This window comes from Eptesicus fuscus, chromosome 1, assembly GCF_027574615.1.
Source record: "Eptesicus fuscus isolate TK198812 chromosome 1, DD_ASM_mEF_20220401, whole genome shotgun sequence".
Lineage (NCBI taxonomy): Eukaryota > Metazoa > Chordata > Mammalia > Chiroptera > Vespertilionidae > Eptesicus > Eptesicus fuscus.
Window position 1 is genome coordinate 40769094 of NC_072473.1, and position 12116 is coordinate 40781209.

General features: G+C 41.7%; 1 protein-coding gene across 1 annotated transcript in view; it reads right to left on the reverse strand.

Moving 5' to 3' along the window:
• LOC114229025 (vascular endothelial growth factor receptor kdr-like) overlaps nt 1-12116 on the reverse strand; it is a 677074-nt gene that overhangs the window by 373955 nt on the left and 291003 nt on the right. The window lies entirely within an intron of this gene.

Below are 12116 nucleotides of genomic sequence, written 5' to 3' on the forward strand. Positions count from 1 at the left end.
GGTATTGTGGTCAATTATGACAAACTTAATGAAATCATGCAAGGCCCTGATGAAAACCTAGCTCTCCTCCTCTCCCACCTCATGGAGGCCTTACAGAAATTGACCACCTTAGACCCCCACCTCCCCAGTGGGAACCCTTCTTCTGAACATCCATTTTATATCTTTTTTTTTATATTTTATTGATTTTTTACAGAGAGGAAGAGAGAGGGATAGAGAGTTAGAAACATCGATGAGAGAGAAACATCGATTAGCTGCCTCTTACACACCCCCTACTGGAGATGTGCCCGCAACCAAGGTACATGCCCTTGACCGGAATCGAACCTGGGACCTTTCAGTCCGCAGGCCGATGCTCTATCCACTGAGCCACACCGGTTTCGGCCCATTTTATATCTTAATCAGCCCCCGACACAGACCATAAACTTTGAAAAATGGACAGAAGTCCATAAATCCCTCAAAACGACCTCGTTAACCTGGCCTTTAAGGTCTTTAATAATGGAGATGAGGAGACCCAAATCCCAAAACAAAGGCGAGATCAGGCCAAGGCTGAGGCCCAGGAGGAAACCTTCCAGCTCCTAGCCAGCACTCTCATGAACCCCACATGAAGTGCCAGTCCTCCAACTGAGGGTAAGTCAGGGGCTAAGCCTACTCCAGGCCCATGCTTCAAATGCAACAAGGAAGACACTGAGAAAAGTTCTGCTCAAACCTGAGACCCCCACCTGGGCCCTGCCTGAGGTATGGAAGGGAAGGCCACTGGAAATCAGACTGAAGTCTGCCCCCTCCAGGTCGGACCTCAGCCAGTCCAGCAAGGCCACCCTCTGTATCCAGTTTGGAGCTCCCAGACCTCCTGGGACTGGCCACCAAAGACTGAAGCTTCCCAGGCCCTGACAGGGCCCCACAGACTTACATCACCAGGACAGAGCCTCAGATAACGACTGTGGTGGCAGTTAAGCCATTCTCCTTTTTAATTGACACTAGGGCCACTTATTCTGCCCTCTCCAAATTTGCTGGGACCCTTGTCCATTCCTCAGTCTCTAGTATGGGAGTTAACTGATTAGTCTCACAGCCATTAGCCACCTCACCTCTACACTGCATCTTACTAAATACCCCCATTCACTCTTTTCTCATTCTACCTTCGTGCCTGGCCAGGGCTACCATGTATTCCTCATAAAGCCCAGTTGTCCCAAACCACAGTCACCTACCTCAGTTTCACTATCTTACCCCACAAGACCAAGCCATTTCTTGGACTGTAAATGTCTTATCTCCTTATCTCCTCCATGAGTGTACCCTCCTCTGAACAAGAAATTTTCTCCTTTCTCAGGCTCACAGGGTATTCTTGTCTCTGGGTTCACAACTTTAGTCTTCTTGCAAAGCTCCTCTGTGACATGACATGGTGAAGGGACCCCCTCACTGAGCCTTTAGATACCAAGGCCAACATTCTCACCCCCTTTAATGCTCTAAAAACTGCTCTCACCTCAGCGCCTTCTTACCCCCCCCCTCCCAAATAATAGTTTCTTTACTAAAACTGCAAATGCTTACTTAACAATATGGCTACTATCAGAAGCTGAATCATTACCACCCAACCTTAACATGTTATCTCTAAGGAAAACATGTGGCAATTTGAAATCCAAGTTGCTAGAGGCCTAGAAACAGGCTGTGGGGCCTGCTCCCTCCTGACCCCCCACCCCCACCTTTCCTCCAGACTCATATGCCTATACATAATTTTCCAAAAGTCTTTGATAACTTAAAGGCTTTGGAACATTACTGGGTTAAGTGATAAACATCTAAATATTTTAAAATAGCATAAAATACTGAAAAATTGATTGCGAGACATATTTTAATTCACCTGTTCTTAGTTTTTATTACAGAAGGTTTCTTGTATTTATTGAATGTATATTTTCTTGAAAGTAAGAGTGTGTTTACAGTGTGTTCATAAATGTAAATGCTGGTTATTTACTTTTTGGCTAAAGCTGGTTATTTGTGAATGGGTAGAAATGCTTGTGAAAGTTGTAGAAAAGTTTGTCCACTGAGTCAGGGCCTGATCACCCCTGATATCCAAAGGGACCCCTTCTCTCCTAGTAAGCTAAAGCAACCCCTCCCAGACTCCCTCTTGTTGCTTATGTCCTAAAGTTGAAATCTAGACTTTGTTTATTTCTACAGTTCATTTCTAGTCCCTGCCACTATCACTGAAAGCCTCACAGGTCTTCCTGCTTGGTATTTAGGAACTTCCCTCCCCTTTTCTAGCCTTCTTAAAAGTTATACACTTCAAAAGACACCAAGTCAGGAATGATCCCATAATACACGGAAATGACAAAGCAGACCAGGAGTCCAAGGCAGTGGCTCAGAGGAAGCCTCCATCTCCCCAACTCTTAGCTAAACCGCATATAATGCCCTAATACACTCAAGAGGAACTTCAGTCCCTATTAGCTCTTGGAGCCACTCAGGAAGATCCATGGTTAAAATTTCAGGGAAAATATATCCTTCCCCAGGGACAGACCTGTGATATCTTATGGGCTATTCATAATTGCCTACATATAGGATACATTTACAACTTCTAAAACCCCTCATCATATCTTATATCCTAGCCTTCCTACTGCAAGATATCACTAAAACCTGTTCTACTTGTTACTAAGTATCTCCACAAGGACAGGTTAGGTCACACCTCCTTCTTTCCCCACTCATCAGTCAAGGGGCCAAATCACTGGACAAGACTGGCAAATTGATTTCACTCATATGCCCATTTAAAAAACACACACACAGAAATATCTTTGAACCCTCATAGATACTGTCTCAGGGTGGGTAGAAGCCATTCCCCACTATGTCTGACCCACCTCATTACAATTAGATAATGGACTTACTTTCATATCTGAAATAACTCAACAGATTTCCTCCACTCTGAGCATCCAGTGGAACTTACATCCCACTACCAGCCCCAATCTTCAGGCAAAGTAGAAAAGGCAAATTCTTAATTAAGTTTCACCTAACTAAATTAACTTTCGAAACTAAAACTACTCTCATACATCTAGCCTTTATGCACATCAGGACAATCCCCCCATGCACCCTCCTTCCTTAGTCCCTTTGAACTCATGTATGGAACACCCTTCTTATTAGGAAACTTCCCTTCCACAGAGAATCCTCTCAGAGACTATGTCACCATTTTAAATCTCATCTGACAATTACTAAAGAACATGCTGATCAGATCTTCCTTCAACCTTTTACAGAAGACATCCCCCTAACTTATCCTAAAGGAAATCAATAATTTACAACCCTGAAGGCAAGGCCCTTATCAGGTACTCTTAATTGCCCCAACTGCAGCTAAACTATCAGGGTATACCCCATGGTTCCTCCTTTCCAGGTTAAAACCCATCCCCAGAACACATTCATCACATGAGCTGGAGTCCCCTAAGTATTACAGCCACCAGATTGGGCCCACCAGATTCCACCTTACCCATAACCCAGAAGAAGAGGACAAATGAGTGAGCACTCCTGCAGGTGCTCCCTATGTACCCTAATGACCCTGACTTCCCTGAAAACCCATCTCCTCTCCCAATACAAATCCTCCAGGTCCTAGCTACTGCCCCCTCTCCTTTTGCATCAGGATTCTCACCTTTCCATGGGACTGCCTTCTACAAAGGGACTTCGATTACCCATGCGATGAGATTTCCTTCTTTATAGATCCCAAACATACCCTTTCCCCCTTGGGACCATCCCTATCTTGTAAGTGTGAATTAGCTCTCCTTCTCATCCTATTCAGCCCTCCTCTCCTACACCCATAAGAAAATTTCTCATCTCCACTCATCCTGAATGAACACTTAACCTTACCCATTCCCTCCATAGCCAGGAATTGCTGGCCCTGCCTTTCCCCCTCCTCTTCAGTGTATACCACCACCCCTATATCAATCAAGAGATGGAATCAGGCAAAAATCAGTCTAGCTTATAAAAAGGAAAAGGGAACTATATTTATCAAAATGGCAGTCACCCTTCTAGGTAATTATCCTACAGACCAGGCGAATCAAGCCTCCCTTCTTTTCTGTACTTGTATTCTATTTCTTACTAAGGTAGCTCCTTCCTCCCTCCCAGTCAGAGGTCTTATCACTCTATACACTCCACTAATCGCCCAGGCTCTTTTATGCTTTACAAGGTCACAGGACAGTATAACAAAAGGCCATCTCCCATCATCAGCTTGCAACACCACAGTCAAACTAGAACTACCAAAGGGCCATTGGTCCCAATGGGTTGACTACCAGGTCTCCCTGGAAGCCAGTGGTTATTTCCTATAGCCGGTCTGTTTTGCTTCTTATCCAACCATCCAGGCCCCAGGCTTCAACTGCTCCTTTCCTTCCCTTTCTCTTTTCCTTTGGATAGCAGCCCATTCTAGCATTCCCTCCCACTTTCACTGCAACAAAATCTCAACCACTCATCTGTCACCCCTTATTGGTAGTGCCATGGTGACTACCCTCTCAGCATGGAGCATGGAACCGGGAAAGTGAATCTCATACTCTTTAGTCCACCTCTTCTCTCTATACTTTTCAGCTTGTCTCCATGATCAGGGATTCTTCTTCCTCTGTGGGGAGAACACATACATCTGTTTCCCCACCAACTGGACAGGAACCTGTACTCTCATCTACCTCTCACCCAATGTAGATGTAGCCCCTAATAATTAGCCTTTACCTGTCCCCATAACCCATCTCACCCAAAAGAGGAGTCCAGATAATCCCTCTCCTAATAACCCTGGGCATCACAGCAGGGGTTGGAACTGCCATAGGAAGCTTAACCACTGCTCTACAATATTTTAAAATCCTGTCTCAGGATCTACAAGAAGGCTCTGGATGCCTAGCAAGGGGCAAAACTGGGAAAACAAGAACCTCACCTCCAGGGTAATCTATTCTCTTGTTTCATATCATTAGTCAGGCAACTTACACCCCTGATCTTTTCCTCCTTAAAGATAACATCTAGGCCTCAGTTTTATTTCAGCTCCAGGCCCAGAAAAGCAGCAAAACCAGACAAGTGATGCTGTGACCAGCTTTTACCTCTGAAGTCACTCAACAGGACTATCTCTCAGCCTTCACCAACCAGTCTTTTGGGGAAATCATGCTGCTGTGACCCCTTGTCCAGCTGACTACTATCAAAGTCCATCCCCCTATGATCTCAACATCCCCTCTCAGCAAGAAGTAACTGCAGAAGACATGACCTTCGTCCCTATTCCATAAAACAAAAAGGCTGGAATGTTAGGTCTGATCAAATAATTGAATTTATACCCCTCCCCTCCGGGAACTAACTTTTCAGGCCATTTCACTATGGACATTCCCTTTTGCTGAGACCACACTTTACTTGCTGATACTACATTCCATTATCTCTCCCCTCCAGACCTGCATAGAGAATTTCCTGCCCAGAAAATGCCTGCCAAAAGTCCTTTAAAAACTTCTGACTCCCATCACTGGGTGCTAGAGCCGTCCTCCAGGCTCAGCCACCTGGTATGTGGATGATCGAATAAATTTATCATCCCTCACTATTGTGGCCTGGTGTGTTCCTCCTTTGCCGACCTAACATAGACCACCAAACTTACGCCATACACAAGAATAAACTAAAAATAGATAAAAGACTTAAATGTAAGTAATGAAACTATAAAAATCTTAGAAGAAACCATAGGCAGCAAAATCTCAGACATCTCTCATAGCAATATGTTTACCAATATATCTATTAGGGCAAAGGAAACTAAGGAGAAAATAAATAAATGGGACTACATCAAAATAAAAAGCTTCTGCACAGCAAAAGAAATAATCAATAAATAAACAGGGAGCCCACTGTATGGGAGAACATATTTGCCAATGATACATCTGATAAGGGGTTAATTTCCAAAATATATAGGGAACTCATACAACTTAACGAAAGGGAGACAAACAATCTAATTAAAAAATGGTCAAAGGACCTAGATAGACACTTCTCCAAAGTGGACATACAGAAGGCCAAGAGACATATAAAAATACTAGAGGCCAGGTGCATGGTGGATTCATGCACTGGTGGGGTCCCTTGGCCTGGCCTGAACCCTCTTGAAATTTGGAACCCCTCGGGTGATTTCAGACTGCCGGTTTCAGCCCAATCCCCACAGGCCAGGCCAAGGGACCCCACCAGTGCAAGAATTCATGCACTGGACATCTAGTATGCATATAATATCTTTGGTTAATCTCTTCCCACCCTCCCCCCTCTGAGGTTCATCAGTCTGTCCCATGTTTCCATGCCTGTGCATTGAACATCTGCCCCGTGGTGGTTAGTGCACTTCATAGCTACCGGTCGAATGTCGAATGGTCGCTTAGGCTTTTATATATATAGATTCTCAAAGTCACTAATCATCCAGGAGATGCAAATTAAAATGACTATGAGGTATCACATCACACCTGTTAGAATGGCTATAATCAATAAATCAACAAATGCCAAGTGTTGATGAGCATGTGGAGAAAATGAAACCCTAGTACACAGCTGTTGGTAATGCAGACTGGTGCAGCCACTGTGGAAAACAGGATGGAGTTTCCTCAAAAAGTAAAAATGGAACTCCCATTTGGCCCAGTGATCTCACTTCTAGGAATATATTCCAAGAAATCAGAAACACCAATCAGAAAGAATGTATGTACCCCTATGGTCAAAGCAGCTCAATTTACAATAGCTAAGATTTGAAAACATCCCAAGTGTCTATCAGCAGATGAGTGGATATAAAAGTTGTACATTTACACAATGGAATACTACTCAGCTATAAAAAATAAAGAACCCTTACCATTTGCAACAACATTGCCCCAGTCCCTGGCCCCAATGCTAAGTGAAATAAGCCACTCAGAGAAAGATAAGTATCACATGATTTCACTCCTATGTGTAATCTGATGAACAAAGTAGACCCAGAGACATAGATGCATAGAACAAACTGTTGAACCTCAGAGGTAAGGTAGGGGAGGGTGGGTGGGTGATGAGAGATCAAAGAACTTATATATATATATATATATATATATATATATATATATATATATATATATACACATTACCCATGGACACAGACAATAGGATGGTGAAGGCCCAGGCTGGGAGGCAGGGGCAGGCTGAAGAGGTCAATGGGGGAAAAAGCAGACAAATGTAATATTTTCAACAACAAATATTTAAAAAATACACTAGGTTCTGCTTCCTGGCAATTGGTGACAGTTTGGCTCAAATAAACTCACAAAAATTCTTAAAAACAAACAAATAAATAAATAAATAAATAAATAAATAAATAAATAAATATTTTTAAAAATACACTGAGTGATCTCAGAGGTAAGGGGGGAGGGGAGCAGGAAGACATTAACCAAAGAACTTGTATGCATATGTGCATAACCTATGGACAGGCAATAGGGTGGTAAAAGCCTGGTGGGATGGCGGTTGCTGGGTGTTGGGGTTCAATGGGAGGAAGAAGAGGAACATCTGTAATACTTTCAACAATAAAGATAAATTAAAAAGAAAAATATGTATTTTCCAGTGGATGTTATAAAATGTATTTGCCCATATGAGAAATGTTACTTACCTACTTGTCACTAAAAAAATCAAGGTTTCTAAGAGTTAAAGATTATCATTAAGTTGGAAAATTTGCATGGTTTTGGTAAAATAAAACTATATTAAAATGGATGTTCTAGAGATTATATAAAAATCTTCAAAGGTCTACAAATTCTGACATACTTTCATTTATGACTCTGATTGTTATTCTAGCTACAATAATCCATACCATGCTCTTTTGATTATTGTCGTTTGCAATATAGCTTGAAATAAGGGAGTGGGATACCTTCCACTTTTTTTGGTCAAGGTTGCATTGGCTATTCAGGGTCTTTTGTAATTCTATATACATTCTATGATTAGTTATTCCAGTTCTGAGAATAATACCATTGATATTTTAATAGAGATTGCATTGAATCTGTATATTGCTTTAGGTAGCAAGGGAATTTTAATGATTTTAATTCTTCTAATCCATGAGCCCGGTATATCCTTTCCTTTATTTGTGTCCTCTTCAATTTCCTTCTTTAATGTGTTATGGTTTTTAGAGTAGAGTTTTTTCTGCTCTTTTTAAATTATTACTAGGTGACTTATGTTTTTTCGATGCTATTATAAATAGGATTGTTATTTTAAATTCTCCTTGTGATCATTCTTTATTCATGTATAGCAACACAGCAGATCCTTGCATATTAATTTGGCATTCTGCAACTTTTTTGAATTTAAAAGTTCTAATAAATTTTTGGTGGTGTTTTTAGGATTTTCAAATATCATCTAAAATGTTAATTACTTACTTATCACTAAAAATCAAGGTTTCTAAGAGTTAAAATTATAATTAAGTTGAAAAAAATTGTATGGTTTTGATAAAATAGAATAATATTGAAATGGATGTTCTAGGGATTATATAAAAATCTCCAAGGGTCTACAAATTCTGACATACTTTCATTTATGACTCTGATTGTTATTCTAGAATAATGATTCCTTTATTCTTCCTTTCTAATTTGGATGCCTTTTTCCTCCTTTCTGACTGCTGTGGCTAATACATCCAATATTATAATAAATACTAGTGGCCTGGTGCACAAAATTCATGCACATTAAAAGGGAATTAGAGGAAATATTTTAATATTGCTATTTGCCCTTTCTCTATAATAGAAGTATCAGAGATGAAAGAAAATTAGCAAAATGTATATGAAAATCTCCATCCTGTCAGAGTCTGGGGTGTGCCATGGGACCCAGAGTCAAGTCCCCCCAACCCATGTGCACCTCGAAATCGCACGAGACCTGGCCAGCCCCACCACCAACAGGTCCCCCGTCAAGCCCTGCCAGGTGAGGGGATGCAGCCTCAGGTCCCCCAGGCTGGCACCGGGCAGGGGGCATGGCATCAAGTTTCCCAGTGGCTTCAGGTCTCCTGGCCCGGCGCCAGGGCAGGGGGCATGGCCTCTGGTCCCCCAGCCCAGCCTCAGGTCCCCCGGCCCCAGCACTTGGGCGCGGCCTCAGGTCCCCTGGCCCTGGCGCCAGGGTGCGGGGTGTGGCCTCAGGTCCCCTAGCCCCAGCACTGGGGCAGGGGGCACGGCCTCAAGTCCCCCGGCCCTGGCGCAAGGGCAGGAGGGCGGGAGGGCGCGAGGGTGTGATGACCATTTGCTTACTAGCTCTTTATTATATAGGATAAGTGGTGAGAATGAGCTTTCTTTTCTTTATCCTCATCTCAAGGATATTGACAGGTAATTTTCTTTCCCTTTTTTTGGCTCTTTAATCTTTTAATGTTCAAATTTACTTCATACAAAATAGTAAGTGCAATGAGCACTCATACACCCCTCACTTTCTTTTTTTGTAATGTCTTTGTCTGGTTTTGGTATCATGGTAATTCTGACTTTGTAGCATGAGACTAGAAGTATCCCTTCTTAAGAAGGATGGACACTAATTCTTCTTTATAGATTTGGTAAAATTCACATCTAAAGATGAATGCTCCTTGACCTTTATTTCTTGGTATTTAAAAAAATATTGAAGAATATTACTGCTACAATATCACTGCTACAATATCATTTATATAATTACTGCTACAATATCATTACTGCTACAATATCATTTCTATTAAATGGGCTGTTTAAATTTTCTTTTTCCCTGGTTCAGTCTTAGAAGGTTATATGCCTCTAGAATTTATCATTTCTTATAGATTGTCAATGTTTTTGTCAGATAATTATTAGTAGTAATCTTCAATAATTCTTTGCATTTTGGTGGTGTTGGTTCCAACTCCTCATTTATTGATGATTTTATTTATTGGGGCCCTCTCTTTCTCTTTATGAGTTTGGCTAAAAGTTGGTCAATTTTATCTTTTCTTTTTTTAAATCAAGATATTTCCTTGTATTTTATTTATTTATTTTAAATTTATTGTTGACACTGTGGCAACTGTCCCCCTTTGCCCCATCCCCTAGGCTCCCCCCCACCACTTTCACCACATTGTTGTCTGTGTCCATGGGGTATGCATATATGCATATAAGTTCTTTAGCTAATCTCTTCCAGTCCCCAGCCCCCTCCCCTCTGAGATATGTCGGTGTATTCCATGTATCCATGCCTCTGGTCCTATTCTGTCCATCAGTTTATTTTGTTCATTAGATCCCATATGTAAATGACATCATACGATAGTTCTTTTTCTCTGCCTGGCTTATTTCGCTTAGCATAATAATCTCCAGGTCCATCCATTCTGTCACAAAGGGTAAAATTTCCTTCTTTTGCATACCCACATAGTATTCCATTGTATAAATGTATCACAACTTTCTTATCCACTCATCTACTGATGTGCACTTGGGCTGTTTCCAGATCTTGTCTATGTAAAATAACACTGATATGAACATAAGGGTGCATATATTCTTTCTGATTGGTATTTCAGCATTCTTAGGATATGTTCCCAGATGTGAGATCACTGGGTCCAATTTCACTTCACATTTTTTGAGAAAATTCCATAAAGTTTTCCACAGTGGCTTCGCCAGTCTGTATTTCCATCAGAGTGCACTAGGGTTCCCTTTTCTCCACATCCTCACCAGCACTTGGTGTTTATTTATTAATGGTAGACATTTTGGCAGATGTGAGGTGATATCTTATTGTACTTTTAATTTGCATCTTTCTGATGATTAGTGACAGTGAGCATTTTTTCATATGTCTATTGGCCATTTGTATGTCCTCTTTGGAGAAGTATCTATTCAGGCCCTTTGTTCATTTTTTATTGGATTGTAAATTGGTGCATTTATTATGAAAAATAATATGGTGATTCTTCAAAAAATTAAAAATTGAGCTGCCATACGACCCAACAATTCACATCTGTGTATTTATCTGAAGAAATAAAAAAATACTAATTCGTAATACTATATAATAAAGAGGTAATACACAAATTGACTGTCACGCCCTCGCACAAGATGGTCACCACCATGTGGTCACAAGATGGCCGCCACAAGATGGCCAGTAGGGGAGGGCAGTTGTGGGCAATCAGGCCAGCAGGGGAGGGCAGTTAGGGGCGACCAGGCCAGCAGGGGAGGGCAGTTGGGGGTGACTGGGCTGGCAAGGAAGGGCAGTTGGGATCGACTGGCCGGGGAGGGGAGGGCAGATGGGGGCAATTAGGCTAGCAGGGGAGGGTAGTTGGGAGCAACTGGGTCAGCAGGGGAGGGCAGTTAGGTGTCAATCAGGTTGGCAGGGGAGTGGTTAGGGGATGATTAGGCTGGCAGGCAGAAGAGGTTGGGGCAATCAGGTAGGCAGACAGGTGAGCGGTTGGGAGCCAGCAGTCCCATATTGTGAGAGGGGTCCCAGATTGGAGAGGCTGCAGGCTGGGCTGAAGGACACCTGCCCCCTTTCACACCCGGCCTCTAGTGATATATAAAACCCTACATTCAGTGCAGCATGACTTACAATAGCCAAGATATGAAAGAAACATTGGTTTTCATTCATAGATAAATGGAGAAAGAAGATATGGTATGTTTGTATATGCAAAGAATATCACTGGGCTATAAAAAAGAATTAAATCTTGCTTAAAGGGTATTATGCTAAGTCAAATAAGTCAAATGAAGAAAGATGAGTACCATATTATTCCATTTAAATGTCAAATCTAAAGAGCAAAATAAACAACAATAAAAAATACTATGTGTCCATAAAAAAGAAGGAATTCTTACATTGTGACAGCATGGATAGACCTGGAGATTATTATGCTAAATGAAATAAGCTAGTCAGAGAAAGACAAATACCATATGATCTCACTTATATATGGAATCTAATGAAAAAGATAAACTGATGAACAAAATAGAAATGGAGGCATGGATACATGAAACAGACTGACAGCTGCCAGAGGGAAGGATAGAGATTGGAACTTGATGAAAGAAGGTGAAGGTATTAGCCAAAAAGAACATATATGGATGGCCCATAGACACAGACAATAGTGTGGTGATGGCTAGAGGGAAAGCGGGGGGCGGGGCGAGAGCTGGGTGGAGGTGGATAAGGGGGGGGGATGGGGACATCTCTAATAGTGTCAACAATGAAAATAAATTTAAAAAATAAAACAGGAACATACTCATAGATACAGTGAACTAACTGAGGATTGCCTGATGAAAGGGGCATTGGAGGGCTGGGTGAAA